Source organism: Triticum aestivum, chromosome 1D (genome assembly GCF_018294505.1).
Source record: "Triticum aestivum cultivar Chinese Spring chromosome 1D, IWGSC CS RefSeq v2.1, whole genome shotgun sequence".
In the NCBI taxonomy this organism is placed as follows: Eukaryota; Viridiplantae; Streptophyta; class Magnoliopsida; order Poales; family Poaceae; genus Triticum; species Triticum aestivum.
The window spans coordinates 481,687,117-481,704,623 of record NC_057796.1 but is presented as its reverse complement, the minus strand read 5'-3'; positions in this window follow the sequence as shown (position 1 = coordinate 481,704,623).

The window sequence follows — 17,507 nt, the reverse complement described above, 5'->3', positions numbered from 1 at the left end:
GTTTTGAACAGAAAATACTTTGTTAATTTTAGTTTCATAAATTTTATTAAAGTTTATTTTATTTTGTCGGAACACAAGAAGTCCGGAGTTGTAATAAGTTATTAAAAATAAAAAAGAGGCGCAATGCTCGTTGATTTGCTTCAAGCCTTTCGGAATAGTGTAGACTGCACTGCACATAGCTCCATGCAGTCTACCTTATTCCTCAAGGCTTGAAGCTAAGCAACGTGAGCATTGCGCCTCTTCTTCATCGTCTCTGCACTCAGGGCTTATAAACCGCTCCTAGTGCCTTTCAGCTAGCGAGGTGGGACTAAAAAACTGCTTAGTAAGAAACTCTAGTACCGGTTCGTGCCATGAACCGGTACTAAAGGTGCTCGTGGGGCCACAGCCTCATTAGTACCGGTTCGTGGCACCAACCGGGACCAAAGGGTGGAATTGGTCCCGGTTCGTGCCACCAACCGGGACCAATGGCCTTGCACAGCAGCGTGGTGGTGAGTTTAGTCCAACCTCGCTAGCTGAGAGAGAGCCGCACCTGTTTATAAGGTGCGGTGCGCCTGAGCTGTTGAGCTCCTCTCTAAAGCAGGCTTACGGGCCTAACCTCTCTGTACATGCCTGTGGGCCTACTGGGCCTTCTGCGGGCCTGAATCCTGGCCCATGGATGGGTTTCTAATCGTATTCAGGCCGTGGTGGCCCAGTAGGTGGCATAATTTTTAATTTTTGGCCTGTTATTTTTCATGCATTTACTAATTATTTTGAGCTATAAGACCCTAAAATTGAAAAGCATTTCAAATGAACTCTGAAAAGGTTGAAAGTTGGCATGGTATCATCATTTCATCCACATAGCATGTGCAAGAAAGTTGAGAGGGTTACGGCAAAAACTAGATGCACTTCGTGTACAAAACGGACAATGGTATCATACTCGTCTGTTACAAAGTTGGCATGGTATCATCATAATAGTTGCGGGAGAAAGTCTTCACTTTTTCTTCGCTTGTGTCATTTGCTTATTGCGCCATAACCATGGATAATCTTCATCGTTTATAAGGATGCTTGGGTCAGCCTTGACTTTGAAGGGAGGAATTTCATGAAACTTTTCATAATCTTCAGACATGTCTGTCTTGCCCTCCACTCCCACAATGTCCCTTTTTCCTGAAAGAACTATGTGGCGCTTTGGCTCATCGTATGATGTACCTTATCTTTTCTTTTTCTCGGTCTGGTAGACATGTCCTTCACATAGATAACCTGTGCCACATCATTGGCTAGGACGAACGGTTCGTTAGTGTACCCAAGATTGTTCAGATCCACTGTTGTCATTCCGTACTGTGGGTCTACCTGTACCCCGCCTCCTGGCAGATTGACCCATTTGCACTTAAACAAAGGGACCTTAAAATCATGTCCGTAGTCAAGTTCCCATATGTCCATTATGTAAGCATAATATGTGTCCTTTCCCCTCTCGGTTGCTGCATCAAAGCGGACACCGCTGTTTTGGTTGGTGCTCTTTTGATCTTGGGCGATCGTGTAAAATGTATTCCCATTTATCTCGTATCCTTTGTAAGTCAATACAGTCGAAGATGGTCCCCTGGACAACGAGTACAACTCATCACAAACAGTGGTGTCACCTCTGAGACGTGTTTCCAACCAACTGCTGAAAGTCCTGATGTGTTCACATGTAATCTAGTCGTCACACTGCTCCGGGTGTTTGGGGCGCAGACTGTTCTTGTGTTCATCGACATACAGGGTCACCAAGGTAGAGTTCTGTAGAACTGTGTAGTGTGCTTGAGACCAAGAATATCCGTCCCTGCATATTATTGAGTCCCCTCCAAGCGTGCCTTTTCCAGTCAGTCTCCCCTCATACCGCGATTTAGGGAGACCTATCTTCTTAAGGCCAGGAATGAAGTCGACACAAAACCCAATGACATCCTCTGTTTGATGGCCCATGGAGATGCTTCCTTCTGGCCTAGCGCGGTTACGGACATATTTCTTTAGGACTCCCATGAACCTCTCAAAGGGGAACATATTGTGTAGAAATACGGGCCCCAGAATGACAATCTCGTTGACTAGATGAACTAGGACGTGCGTCATGATATTGAAAAAGGATGGTGGGAACACCAGCTCGAAACTGACAAGACATTGCGCCACATCACTCCTTAGCCTTGGTATGATTTCTGGATCGATCACCTTCTGAGAGATTGCATTGAGGAATGCACATAGCTTCACAATGGCTAATCGGACGTTTTTCGGTAGAAGCCCCCTCAATGCAACCGGAAGCAGTTGCGTCATAATCACGTGGCAGTCATGAGACTTTAGGTTCTGGAACTTTTTCTCTGGCATATTTATTATTCCCTTTATATTCGACGAGAAGCCAGTCGGGACCTTCATACTGAGCAGGCATTCAAAGAAGATTTCTTTCTCTTCTTTCGTAAGAGCGTAGCTGGCAGGACCTTCATACTGCTTTGGAGGCATGCCGTCTTTTTCGTGCAAACGTTGCAGGTCCTCCCGTGCCTCAGCTGTATCTTTTGTCTTCCCATACACGCCCAAGAAGCCTAGCAGGTTCACGCAAAGGTTCTTCGTCACGTGCATCACGTCGATTGAAGAGCGGACCTCTAGCTCTTTCCAGTAGGGTAGGTCCCAAAATATAGATTTCTTCTTCCACATGGGTGCGTGTCCCTCAGCGTCATTCGGAACAGCTAGTCCGCCGGGACCCTTTCCAAAGATTACGTGTAAATCATTGACCATAGCAAGTACGTGATCACCGGTATGCATGGTGGGCTTCTTCCGGTGATCTGCCTCGCCTTTGAAATGCTTGCCTTTCTTTCGACATTGATGGTTGGTCGGAAGAAATCGACGATGGCCCAGGTACACATTATTCCTGCATTTGTCCAGGTATATACTTTCAGTGTCATCTAAATAGTGCGTGCATGCGTGGTATCCCTTGTTTGTCTGTCCTGAAAGGTTACTGAGAGCGGGCCAATCGTTGATGGTTACAAACAGCAACGCGTGCAGGTTAAATTCCTCCTGTTTGTGCTCATCCCACGTACGTACACTGTTTCCATTCCACAGCTGTAAAAGTTCTTCAACTAATGGCCTTAGGTACATATCAATGTCGTTGCCGGGTTGATTAGGGCCTTGGATGAGAACTGGCATCATAATGAACTTCCGCTTCATGCACATCCAAGGAGGAAGGTTATACATACATAGAGTCACGGGCCAGGCGCTGTGATTGCTGCTCTGCTCCCCGAAAGGATTAATGCCATCCGCGCTTAAACCAAACCATACGTTCCTTGGGTCAGCTGCAAACTCAGCCCAGTACTTTCTCTCGATTTTTCTCCACTCCGACCCGTCAGCGGGTGCTCTCAACTTCCCGTCTTTCTTACGGTCCTCACTATGCCATCGCATCAACTTGGCATGCTCTTCGTTTCTGAACAGACGTTTCAACCGTGGTATTATAGGAGCATACCACATCACCTTCGCAGGAACCCTCTTCCTGGGGGGCTGGCCGTCAACATCACCAGGGTCATCTCGTCTGATCTTATACCGCAATGCACCGCATACCGGGCATGCGTTCAGATCCTTGTACGCACCGCGGTAGAGGATGCAGTCATTAGGGCATGCATGTATCTTCTGCACCTCCAATCCTAGAGGGCATACGACCTTCTTTGCTGCGTATGTACTGTCGGGCAATTCGTTATCCTTTGGAAGCTTGTTCTTCAATATTTTCAATAGCTTCTCAAATCCTTTGTCAGGCACAGCATTCTCTGCCTTCCACTGCAGCAATTCCAGTACGGTACCGAGCTTTGTGTTGCCATCTTCGCAATTGGGGTACAACCCTTTTTTGTGATCCTCTAACATGCGATCGAACTTCAGCTTCTCCTTTTGACTTTCGCATTGCGTCCTTGCATCGACAATGACCCGGCGGAGATCATCATCATCGGGCATTGGTTCCTCTTGATCTTCAGCAGCTTCCCCCCTTGCAGCATGATTGGGCACATCGTCTGGTTCCTCTTGATCTTCAGCAGCTTCCCCTGTTGCAGCATCACCGTATTCAGGGGGCACATAGTTGTCATCGTCCTCTTCTTCTTTGCCGTCTTCCATCATAACCCCTATTTCTCCGTGCCTCGTCCAAACATTATAGTGTGGCATGAAACCCTTGTAAAGCAGGTGGGTGTGAAGGATTTTTCGGTCAGAGTAAGACTTCGTATTCCCACATATAGGGCATGGACAACACATAAAACCATTCTGCTTGTTTGCCTCAGCCACTTCGAGAAAATCATGCATGCCCTTAATGTACTCGGAGGTGTGTCTGTCACCGTACATCCATTGCCGGTTCATCTGCGTGCATTATATATAATTAAGTGTGTCAAAAACCATTACAGAACATCATGAATAGATAATTAAGTGACCAAATTAATAGAAGTTCATCATCACATTAAAACCAAAGTACATACATAGTTCTCATCTAACAACATATATATAGCTCTCCAGAGCATCTAATTAATTAAACCATACATTGAAACTATGTAAAACATTTCAATGCAAAAACAAATGCGATCATAATCGCAACCAAGGTAACAATTGATCCAACGGCATAATGATACCAAGCCTCGGTATGAATGGCATATTTTCTAATCTTTCTAATCTTCAAGCGCATTGCATCCATCTTGATCTTGTGATCATCGACGACATCCGCAACATGCAACTCCAATATCATCTTCTCCTCCTTAATTTTTTTATTTTTCCTTCAAGTAATTGTTTTCTTCTTCAACTAAATTTAACCTCTCGACAATAGGGTCGGTTAGAATTTCCGGTTCAACCACCTCCTAGATAAATAAAATCTATGTCACGTTGGTCGGTATATTTGTCATAAACAATAAATGAACCAAATAGTTATAAAAAGATAATATATACCACATCCGAATCATAGACAGGACGAGGGCCGACGGGGGCGGATACCAAAACCATCGCACTATGTAATAAGAAGGAATAATAAAAGTAACAAAATTAGACAAGTAACTATCTAAAGTAAGAATTTTTTCCTTTCAGAAAGAAGATAAGAACAAGAGGCTCACCACGGTGGTGCTAGCGACGAGATCGGCGCGGGCGGTCGACGGCGGTGAAGACGGGGACGGGACGTGACGGACCGCTAAACCTAGACAAATCTCGGGGAAAATGGAGCTCGGAGGTCGAGTTTCGAGAGGAGAAAGATTAACTAGTGTGGCTCAGACATTTCATCGAACACCTCATGTGCATAGGAGGTGAGCTAGAGCACCCAAATGCCCTCCCCTCGCCGGCCAGAAAAAACAGAGCACTGTGGAGTGCTCTGCTGTGGCGATGGGGTATATATAGGGAACTCATTGGTCCTGGTTCGTGGCACCAACCGGGACTAAAGGCCTTTGGTCCCGATTGGTGCCACGAACCGGGACCAATGCCCCCTTTAGTCCCGGTTGGTGGCACCAACCGGGACCAAAGGCCTTGTGCTGCCCCGCGTCAAAAGTTTAGTCCCACCTCGCTAGTTGAGAGGGCTCGAGAGTGGTTTATAAGCGCTGCTGCGCCCACCCTCTCGAGCTCCTCTCAACTGCAGGCTTTCGAGCCTAACCGTTCTCTTTGCCTGTGGGGCCTACTGGGCCTTCTGCGGGCCTGAATCCTGGCCCACGGATGGGTTTCAAGTCGTATTCAAGCCGTGGTGGCCCAGTAGGTGGCATAATTTTTTTCTCTGTTTTTTGTTTTCTCTTTTGCTTTATTTGTTTTGTTTTGTTTCTACTTACAACAAAAAACTTATTTATTTTATTTCTTATGTATTTTACTTTAGTTATTTTATTTTTATTTATTTTACTGCTGCTATTTTTATTTAATTTATTAAGGTTTATTTATTTTAGTTTCTATAGTTTATTTTATTTTATTTTATTAAGGTTTATTTATTTTTATTTACTATAAAAAAATGAACATAGATGCGCCTATAGCGAAAATTCAACCTAAATTCATAATAAATTTCTATGAAATTCAAAGAAATTTACTGTGAATTTAGGTCAAATTCCCTGTATAAGGGCATCTATTTTCACTTTGAGAGGAGCTCAACAAGGCAGAGAGGGACGGGCTTATAAACTGGTGTGAGCGCCCTTCGGTTGGCGAGGTGGGACTAAACACTGGCCGCAACTAGGACCAGCCCTTTAGTCCCGGTTTGTGTTATGAACCGGGACTAAAGGGTGGTGGGCCAGGAGCGTGGCCCATTGGTCCCGATTTGTCCCACCAACCGGGACCAAAGGGTCCGGACGAACCGGGACCAATGCCCCCACGAGGCCCGGCAGGCCCCTGGCCGCACGAACCGGGACCAATGCTCACATTAGTCCCGGTTCGTGACTGAACTGGGACTAATGTGAATATTGCCCTGTGACCAAAGCCCAGTTTTCTACTAGTGTCCAATAACACCACTCTCCCCCCATGAGTGTCATATCTGTAACTGAAAAGAAGTACCACGAATTGCTGTGCAACTAATCATGGATAGAGGCCTACGGTTTCATGGTTTGTGCAACTAAAGACAAGTCATTAGGTTTAGTTGCACACCAAACATGATTTGAGACCAACTTTACTGAACATTTTTCTAACATGCATGCCAGCCAAGTTTCCCCCACCTAGATGTGTTAAATAGGCCAACTAAAGCAAGTTCAGTGGCCAACTGAAACATGATTCTAGCCAAAAACCTAAACATGCATTGTAGCCAACGGAAAATGCATAAGTGTGCAACTAAACATGCATCCCAACCAACTGAACTTGTATTCTGTCAACTCAGCATGCATGCTAGGAAAAACTGAACATGTATCCTGAACATGTATTTTGAGTGAACACTATAGAAAACCTGGAGTATATGTGCAATAAAAACATGTATCCTGGCCAACTGAACATGCATGCTGGCCAACTGAATATGCATCCTCGCCAACTGGAACATCTATTCTAGCCAACTGAACATGCATGCTGGCCAACTGAAAAAATGCATCCTGGCCAACTGAGACATCTATTCTAGCCAAAACCAAAAATTTGTAGTACGACAGCGAAAACACAAGAAACTTTTGTACATAGCAAACGAAACCACAACCAAATATTAAAGTAGTCACGCATATAATCTTGTCCCACACATATATTCTGGTGCCAAACCTACTGCAAAGCTATAGTGTAAAAAATATGTTCAATATACTAGAAGTAGAAACAGAAACAACGATGAAAAACATATATCTATAATCTGTCATCCAATTCTTCTTTCTTCTTTCACCTGGATTTCACCGTCTCAACTGTGGCATCAAATTATGTCCAAATTATGTGCAGAAAAATCTAGATCAGCTGCTTGCCAACAGAAAACCTGCAGATCATTGGAACAAACAGAGGGAAAAGTCAGAGAAACTCTGTACTAAAAAAAGTCATGTTCTTGCCAACTATTTACTGCAAACTGTGCAACTAACATAACAAGGCTGTGCAAACAAAAAAAATGCATACCTGTTATAAATAAAAGATTCTGCTATAGAGATGTTGCTTTTTGAACTAAGATTGTCATAAAATGGGGTGCAACTACCTATTTACTAAGTTTTTAGGTTGTTTGAAACACTCTTTGATGATTAAAACTTGACATCACTTCCTTGTTTTGTATATGCAGTGCATGTGTGGCAGCAGCCTGAAAAGGAAAAAAATACTTGATCTCAATGAGTTGCCTCCTGATCTCAATGAGCTTCCTCGTGATATGGATCAGCAACAACCCAGCATACCGCAAGGGAATTTGACAGAAAATGGGCGCTCTGTTTACTATACGCAGACAAGTCGTGGGCCTAACCCTATGGGCCATGACAATGTGGCAGGACAGTCATCAACCCGTGGTGTCCCTGTAGTGGTGTCTTTGCAGTCAGAGAGTCATACTCTTGATGACACGGGGACTGCGGCAAATGTTCTTGGTCCAACCAGGACTGAGCTCGGTGCTGGCGCTGTTGACGGTGCTGTGCAAGGAGAAGAAGGAGAAGATGAGGCTGGTTCTCAGCCAACGGAACCATATGTTGGCATGAGGTTTGACACCCTTCAAATTGCTAAGGATAACTACAACAGCTACGCCTTACGGATGGGTTTCTCTCTCAAAATGAACACCTCTAGGCGGATAGGCAATGTATTGGTAAAACAACAGTTTTGCTGCAACAAGTATAAGAAGCCAAAAGCTGATGATGGTGGAGCTGAGGCTCCTCCTATCCTGGACCCTATACCAGATCCAAGACCTGTTGACACTGATGAGGAAATGGAAGATGAACCTCCAATCTTTGCTGAAGAGGAGGCTGGTGCTAGTAAGAAAAATAAGAAACGAAAACGCGAGACAATAAAGCAGACTCAATGCAAAGCGAAAATGTTGGTGAAGCTAATGGATGGGCGATGGGAGGTGACGCATTTTGTTCGTGACCACAATCATCCGCTGGTGAACAAACCTTCATTGTCCAAATACTTGAGATCCCACCAAGGCATCTCTCCTGATGAAAAGGAGTTTTTGCGCATCTTGTATAACTGCAACTTGACTACAGGTGTGTTTCTATATCCCTTACAAAATTAAGTTTCCCTCTAGGCAGTCCAGTGTGCAACTATTATGTTACTGGTGTGCAACTAAAATGCCTTAAGTGTGCAACTAGTTTACCTTCACCGTGCAACTACATAATGTTCCTGTGCAACTAGATCACCTTCACTGTGCGCCTACATAATGTCCTGTGTGCAAAATGAAAGTGTTTTTTAAAAGGGGCAGCTGGTTGTCAATTTCCTGCAACTATCTTCTGTGCCAACTCATATCGTATTATTGTGCAGCTGGATATGTGCATTCATACGACTAATAAAATGTATATTGTTTCTTTTTGTATTATGCAGGACGTATGATGCATGTAATGGCAGAGTTCTATGGATCTGAGATGATTGTGCCATTCGGACCAAAGGCAATAACAAATCTGTGTACAAGTTTCCGTAGAGATGACACAAAGGAGGGTGATCTGATTGAGACAACTGCGCACTTCAAGGATATACAAAAAACTGATCCAGACTTCTTCTACAAGGTGAAATATGATGAAGAGGACAGAGTTGTCAACATATTTTGGGTGGATGGCTCAGCTCAAAAAGCTTATGCGGAGGCGTACCACGATTGCATATCATTTGACACCACCTACATGACCAACATGTACAATATGCCATTCGCGCCCTTCATAGGAATAAACCGACATGGCCAATCTTTCATGCTGGGTTGCGCGTTTGTGAGGCAGGAGTTGGCATCGAGCTTTGATTGGGTCTTTGGAGCATTCCTAGAGGCTATGGATGGCAAACCTCCTGACAACTTCGTCACCGATCAGGATGGTGCAATGAGGCAGTCAATACAGAGCATCTTTCCAACCACCGTGCACCGTTGTTGTCGATGGCACATCATGAAAAAGGCTCAGGAAAAAGTTGGTTGGCTGCTGTGCCGGAATCCAGGGCTCTTTGATGATTTCAACAACTGTGTTGACTTCAGCTTCACTATAGACGAGTTTGAGCAGAATTGGGCTGGGTTAATGATGAAGTACGAGGCTATGACACACACGCACTTTGAGAAGTTGTACGAATACAGGTCAACTTGGTGTCACGACCGGTTTTTCAATAAAATATTTATTGAGAGACCAGTCCCTTTTACGGACCAGTAAAGAAGAATTCCTTCTCACCGGTAGACAATATTGGTCACAGAAGAAAAATACCAGGAGTATTGAATATAATACAAGGTTGAGCGGAGACTGCTCAACAATTTATTACATGAACGCCGATAAAACATAACGGCGGATAGGGTGGCATAACTACTAACTCACGATAACAACGATGGTGGAAATATCACCGCGAAGTGGGTGATATGACTCCTGAAAACTACAGCTCTTCGAGCGTCGGAGTGAGGCTCGAGGAGTCTTATTGCGGGTGGCGGAAGCGTATATAATACAAGTGACCAATATCCGGGATCGCACAGGACTGACTGGGACTCCTCTAGGCGTCGGACGCGCTATCAAACTCTTCATCCAAGAGATCGCCTTCGTCAACATCTGGCCAAATCAACAAGCCAGGTGAGTACTATGAAAGTACTCGCAAGAAAGTTCGGACATAAGATATAACAAATGTAAACATGAAGCATAAGAGCGGAATAACAAGTGTGTTCAGACATAGAGATAATAATGCATGGGAAAATAACAGAGAAGTCGGGCGGTAGTCCTCCCGAAATCCCAAAATAAATACTAGGTGCCAAACGAGGGTCTGAATGACTCCTCGAGAGGAAACTGCAAGAATAGTAATACCGGTGCCAAACGAGGGTCTGAATGACTCCTCGAGAGGAAACTGCAAGAATAGTAATACCGGTGCCAAACGAGGGTCTGAATGACTCCTCGAGAGGAAACTGCAAGAACAATAATGCCGCAGTCGGGCGTCAGGGCGACACCACATAAAGGGCTTATAACAGAAAATAAAGGCAGTGCGTGCCACAGTCGGACGTCTGAGCGACATCACATAAAGGGCTTATATTGAAAGTAAGAGACAAAACATGCCACAGTCGGACGTCTGAGCGACATCACATAAAGGGATTATATTCATAACTTAGTAGCTCATGAATTAAAAAAAAGTAATCAGACATGAGATAAACAACAGGGTTAGTCCACTCACAGGAATAACGTTCAGCCAAGTTTACTACTCAAGCTTGCTTACCAGAACAAAGAATATACCACGGGGTTACGACATGGACAGGGATACGCTGATCACGATACTTGACTATGGATACGATGACTCGGAAGGATTTGACTCTGCAGAGTTTGTACTTTAACCACAGCCAATGGATTTCTGTAGTCACGGGGACTAGTTCCGTCTACGGTGTTTTGGAAGAAACACATCTAACCAGTACACACCCATTCAACATTTCCGAAGCCAGGAATCACCCTCGGCAACGTTCAAGAAAAACCTTGAGACGGGGAGGCTACAACCTCGCGTAGCATGGGATCAAATTTCTATACGCGCGCTCTAAGGGGTGCCCCCCTCTCGGTCCCAACCGGAAACACCCATGCCCCCTGACCGGATAACTGGCTTTAATCCAGGGCCATGGAACCATCATCCCGGCCCCTCTGTTTGGTGTGTAAACGGAAAGAGGTTACCAACTTACTAAACCGCATTCTGGCAAAAAACCAGTGGTAGCACGGAAGGGGGAAGAACGATAACGTGACTCCGTCCACGTTAACGTCGGAAATTGCCGGATGACGCAAGGCTGGTATGCTACAACAGTACCACCTTGCTGCCCTTCATGTCACCACATGATTAGGCCATCTCTCACCAGAGATCATCGCAACTTTGGAACATGCGGGTAGTTGCCTCACAAGCAACGAGGTACTCACCGACACTCAGATGCCACGCACAACCTCTCACGCAAACATGCAAAACACCTATCATATCAAAGGTTCAAACATGCTTGCCTGGTTCGGAGAAGTCGGAGTCTAGCTCGGCGAAGTTCGCGGCTCCGTCACCTCTTCGGGAACCTACGGCATAACGAAAACGGGCACTAACGTGAAAACCAACGCGTGCATAAAAACTTCTCCAAATTTTTTCCAAATAAATACTATAAAAAACTAGACAAAAATACAAGACTGACAAAAAAAGAATCACTCAAAAATCACTTTTTATTAAAAAAGTTATAAAGGTTTCTGTCCAGGGACTCATCTGTAATGAAACAGAGAAGTTCCAGGGGCTTAACTGAGAAAATAGAAAACGCTTCGGAAAGAAACGCGCCAGCTCAAAAGGGAAAACGTATTTGCCCGAAGGCGCCAACAGAAAATGTTTCGAGGGAGAAGAGAATAGAGGCTGACAGGGGGGTCCACATGTCAGGTTTAAAAAAGGTCGCCGGCGCCCGAAGACTGCGGTGGTCACCGGCGTCGAACCACGGCGAGACAGGGAGATCGGAGTGTACCAAGAGCTTCAGCGTGTCCTTTCGCGTCGGTGGGTGGTGGACTCGACCAACGGAGAGCACCACGTCGACGGCGACACTTTCTCCGGCGGACAGCGGCTCGGGTGATGGTGGAGAACTCCGGTGGGTGCTGCAAACTCCGAATTGAAGCGCGGGTCAGAAGGAGGGATGCACTAGAGGGCTACTGGCAAGAGATGGGAGGCAGAGGTGCATGCACGGGAGCGAATCGAGCTGGATCCCGTGGCGGGTCGCGGCGGCGGGAGCTGGGGAAGAAGGCTCCCTCGGGGCTCTTCCAGTGGCTTGGCGCGGTCTAGATGGAGTGCAGAGATGGTGTGGGTTCGAGTTCAAGCTCGGGGCCCCTATATATAGGCGATTTGAGGGGATGGCCGTGAACGGGAAATCTCCGGCGAGCGATTACGGCGAGGCAGTGGTTGAGCAGGGGGTTTGAGTGGCCAGACAGCATCAGGGAGGTTTACTGGTGCCGTTCCACTGCTAAACTGGGTCGGGCTTGGCGTAATGGCGCTGGTCCACGGTGGGGTGGCCGCACGGGCACGACGGCGGCAGAGAGCGCGCTCCGCGCCCAGCGGTTCACGACGAGAGTGGCAGCGCGTTCTGGGGAGTGGAAGACCACGCGGCGATCTCCGGTGGCTTGGGCGGCGCTGGGTGGCGCCGTCTGCGCCGCGCCTCTCTCTGGCGGCCGCAAAGCCACCGCTGGCGTCGGTCACGGGGCGGCGCACCTCCTCCAGCACGTCGCCGACGTCCGGAAACGTCCAGGCGCTCGTGCGGTGCAGGGACAAGGGGGAGGGGACGGGGAGCAAGGCGCCAACGCGGCACTGTCGAGATCGACAACAGTTTCTAAAGAAAACGACAGTAGATCACTGAACTGTTTTCTGAATTTCTGAACTTGACATTGACAATGCTCTGCAGGTGTTCGACAGAATGATTTGGCAAGGAGAAAAAATTTCTCGGAGCTGGGACTTGGTGAGGTGACCTCTCAATGCACCCAGAGGTTGCCTGATTTTTCCCAGAATTTATGGAGAAGGATTTGAATGAATTTCACCAAATTTGACAAATCTGGTCCAAACTTGCAGCAAGTATAGTTTGAAAAATTTGAACTGAAGACCAGTGGATCTTCATGGATCTTGGTTGAGGGTTCAAAGGACTAGGAAGGGAAATTGGTTTGGGGGCAAAAATCAAAGCAGAAATGGTAGCTCCTTTGTAAATCTCCAAGGGCTAGAATAGAAGACAGAAATTGTTTTGATAAGATTTAAATGGAAAATAATCATATGGAGAGGTCCAACTTGCTGGATTTGAAGTAAATCATGATCCAAAGGTGAGGGAAGGTCTAGGAGAGTGGATTTGCACTAAGGCCATGGCAAGAGAGAATTGTTGAAAGTGTTAAAGGATTATTCCAAAAGCTATAGAGTATTTTCAAAGAAATTTTCAAAAGGCATTTTTTTCCAAGATAAAAACATTTTGGTTTGAGTCCAAATAAAAGAGGAAAACCTCCAAGACCAGAAATCAAGTTTTGAGTGAATCCAAAAATGAAGCACTAGTCATAAAAGGAAATATTTTGAGAGGGAGAGTTCTTTTAAAAAGAAAATTCAAATCACCTCCCTCAAAACAAGGAAAAGTTTTGAAAAAGCCAAATAAAATTTTGGGTGTCACAACACCTACCCCCTTAGGAAAAATCTCGTCCTCGAGATTTCAGCTGATCCTCAAATTGGTATGGATATTCTGCCTGAAGGAAATCTTCCCTTTCCCATGTAGCTTCATCCTCAGTGTGGTTGCTCCACTGAACCCTGAAATTTTTTGTTGTTTTCTGACGGGTCCTCCTTTCAGACTCTTCCAAAATCTTTACTGGCCTCTCTCTATAGGTGAGGTCTGGTTGTACATCAATGCTCTCATGAGATACATGCTTCTCCGGGTTACTTACACATTTTCTTAATTGTGAGACGTGGAATACGTCATGGACGTCTGACAGCTCCTTGGGTAGGTCTAGTTGGTAGGCTACCGTGCCTCTTCGTGCAATTACACAAAATGGTCCAATAAATCTCGGGGCTAGCTTCCCCTTAATTTTGAACCGTTGCAGGCCCCTCATAGGAGACACTCGTAGGTATACGGAATCACCGGGTTCAAAGCTGACCTCACGATGTTTTTGATCGTAGTAGCTCTTTTGTCGGCTCTGTGCTGTCTTGAGTCTGTCCCTGATCTGCTTAACTTTCTCCTCGGCCTCTTTAAGCATGTCTGGGCCGAAGATACGGCTGTCACCTGTTTCTGACCAATTTAGTGGGGTACGACACCTCCGCTCGTACAATGCTTCAAAGGGTGCCATTTGCAAGCTGGCTTGGTAACTGTTGTTGTAAGCAAATTCGGCATACGGCAAGCTCTCTTCCCAACTGGATCCATAGGTGAGCACACAGGCTCTCAGCATATCCTCTAGGATTTGGTTTACACGCTCTGTTTGTCCATCAGTCTGAGGGTGGTACGCTGTACTGAAAGCTAGCTGCGTGCCCAGAGCTTGTTGTAAGTGATCCCAAAATTTGGAGACAAATTGTGTGCCTCGGTCGGATATTATAGTCTTTGGGACTCCATGTAAACAAACTATACGGGAGAGATAAAGTTTGGCCAGTCTTTGGGTGGAGTAGGTAGTCTTCACGGGAATGAAATGAGCAACCTTGGTTAGTCGGTATGTGATGACCCATATGGCGTCATTTCCGCGTTGCGATTGGGGTAGTCCGACGATGAAATCCATTCCTATTTCATCCCATTTCCACTCCGGTATCCTGTTTGGCTGGAGTAGCCCTGCTGGCTTCTGATGCTCGGCCTTGATGCGCTGACATGAATCGCAGCAAGCAATAAATGCGGCTATATCCCTTTTCATACCGTGCCACCAAAATCTTTCCTGAATGTCTTTGTACATTTTGGTTCCTCCAGGATGGATCGAGTATGGAGCGGTGTGGCTTTCGGTTAGGATTTGTTGCTTGAGTTCCTCAATGTTAGGTACGCAAAGTCTATCTCCGTACCATAATATTCCTTCACTGTCTGTGACGAACTCTGAAGCCTTACCAAGGTTCATTTTCTTCTTTATACCTTCGATGCTGGGATGTCCCTGTTGAGCCTTCTTAATTTGTTCCACTAGGGTGGGTTGTATCTCCAGATTTGATACGGTGCCCTTAGAGACTAACATCATGTTGAGCCTAGCGAACTCTTGCTGAAACTCAGGCCTCAAGTTTTGCGGACCGTCGTTGTCCGGGCTGGGGTTTCGACTAAGGGCATCAGCCACTACATTTGCTTTCCCTGGATGGTAGTGAATGCCGACATCATAGTCCTTGACCAATTCCAACCAGCGTCGTTGGCGTAAATTTAGCTCTGGCTGTGTGAAAATATATTTGAGGCTCTTATGGTCCGTATATATTTCACAGCGATTTCCCAACAGAAAGTGCCTCCACTCCTTGAGTGCATGTATGACTGCTGCTAGCTCCAAGTCATGTGTTGGGTAATTTTCCTCATGTTTTCGCAGCTGCCTGGAGGCATACGCGACAACTTTGCCATCCTGCATTAGTACACATCCGAGGCCTTTTCGGGACGCGTCACAATATACTTCAAAACTCTTGTGTATGTCTGGCACGGTTAATACTGGTGCGGTTGTTAGCTTCTTCTTAAGTTCTTGGAAGCTTTTCTCGCATGCTTCCGTCCATACAAATTTCTTGTCTTTCTTGAGCAACTGTGTTATTGGTTTTGCCACATTGGAGAATCCTTCAATAAATCTTCTGTAATATCCGGCCATTCCCAGGAAACTCCGCACATCTGTAACGTTGGCGGGTGGCTTCCAGTCAAGTATGGCTTTGACTTTTTTGGGGTCTACGGCCACGCCTTCTTGGTTCAATATATGGCCTAGGAAACCGACCTGCCTTAGCCAAAATTCACACTTGCTAAACTTGGCGTACAACTGATGTTTCCTTAATTCTCACAAAACAATTCTGAGATGCTTAGCATGCTCTTCTGGTGTCCTCGAGTATACCAGAATATCGTCGATGAACACCACAACAAATTTGTCCATGAATTTCAGGAACACTTTGTTCATGAGGTGGACGAAATATGCGGGAGCGTTTGTTAGACCAAAAGGCATCACTGTGAATTCATATAATCCGTATCTGGAGGTGAATGCTGTTTTAGGGATATCTTCTGTCCGTACTTTCAATTGATGATATCCCGATCTCAAATCAATTTTTGAGAACACCTTGGCTTGTGCGAGCTGGTCAAACAAATCATTTATCCGTGGCATCGGATATTTGTTTTTGATGGTGACCATATTGAGGGCTCGATAGTCTATACACAGTCTCAGTGTCCCATCCTTTTTCTTGGCGAACAACACTGGGGAACCCCATGGTGAGGAGCTGGCTCGAATAAATCCTTTGTCCAATAATTCCTTTATCTGCTTCTTCAACTGCCATTCTATAAGGTTTCTTATAGATGGGAGCGGTGCCAGGTGCTAGTTCGATGCTGAATTCTATCTCTCGGTCTGGTGGCATGCCTGGTAGTTCTTCAGGAAATACGTCAGGAAACTCGCATACCACTGGAACTTTTCTCAGTTCTGAAATGTCCACTTTGTTCAGTTTTGGTTGCCGTGACCGTGGCCTTTCTTGAGCTGTAACCTTTATTGTCTTGCCGTGATGGTGAGTGAGAATCACGGTCCGATTGAAACAGTCAATGAATCCTTTGTTGGTGGTTAACCAGTCCATCCCTAAAATGACATCCAGTCCTTTATTTTCCAACACGATGAGATTTGCTTGGAACTGTAGTCCTTCGAATTCAATGATCACTCCTTGGCAGTAACTCTGAGCGATTTGCTTATTTCCGGGGGACTTGATGATCATAGATTTTTCCAAGGGAAGTATCGGAAAATCATGTTGCAAAACAAAACTCTTCGAAACGAACGAATGGGAAGCTCCAGAATCAAACAAAACCGTGGCAGGTACTGTGTTGACAGGGAACGTACCAAGCACGATGTCTGGGGCATCCTGCGCTTCTTCCCTGGTCACATGGTTCAGGTGACCCTTCTTGTGGTTGTTGTTGGGACTGAAATTGCTGCGCTTGGGGGCTGGATGGTTTCCACCATTGTTCGGCTTGGGGGCCGAGTTCCTCGGCTTTGGGCACTGTTTAGCATAGTGCCCTTCTTCTCCACAAGCATAGCATGTGACCCCTGGATGGTACGTGAACTCCTTGTCCCTGGCATGAAACTGCCTGACGGGCCTTAGATCAGTAGTCGTGGATTTCCTTGCTCCTGTCCTTGGGACCTCAGTCTTGCTTCGGTTGTTGCGAGCGAGGGTCGTCTTGTCCCTCTTTCGCTTACGGAGATCTTCCAGACTACGGCGCTCATTTTCCAAGGTAATGGCCTTGTCAACCAGAGTTTTAAAATCCGGGAAAGTGTGTACCACTAGTTGGCATTTTAGTGCCGGTGCCAGGCCGTCCAGGAATTTTTCCATCTTCTTGCTCTCTGTCATGTGTTCGTCGTAGGCATAACGAGATAGCTGGGTAAACTGACCGTTGTATTCTA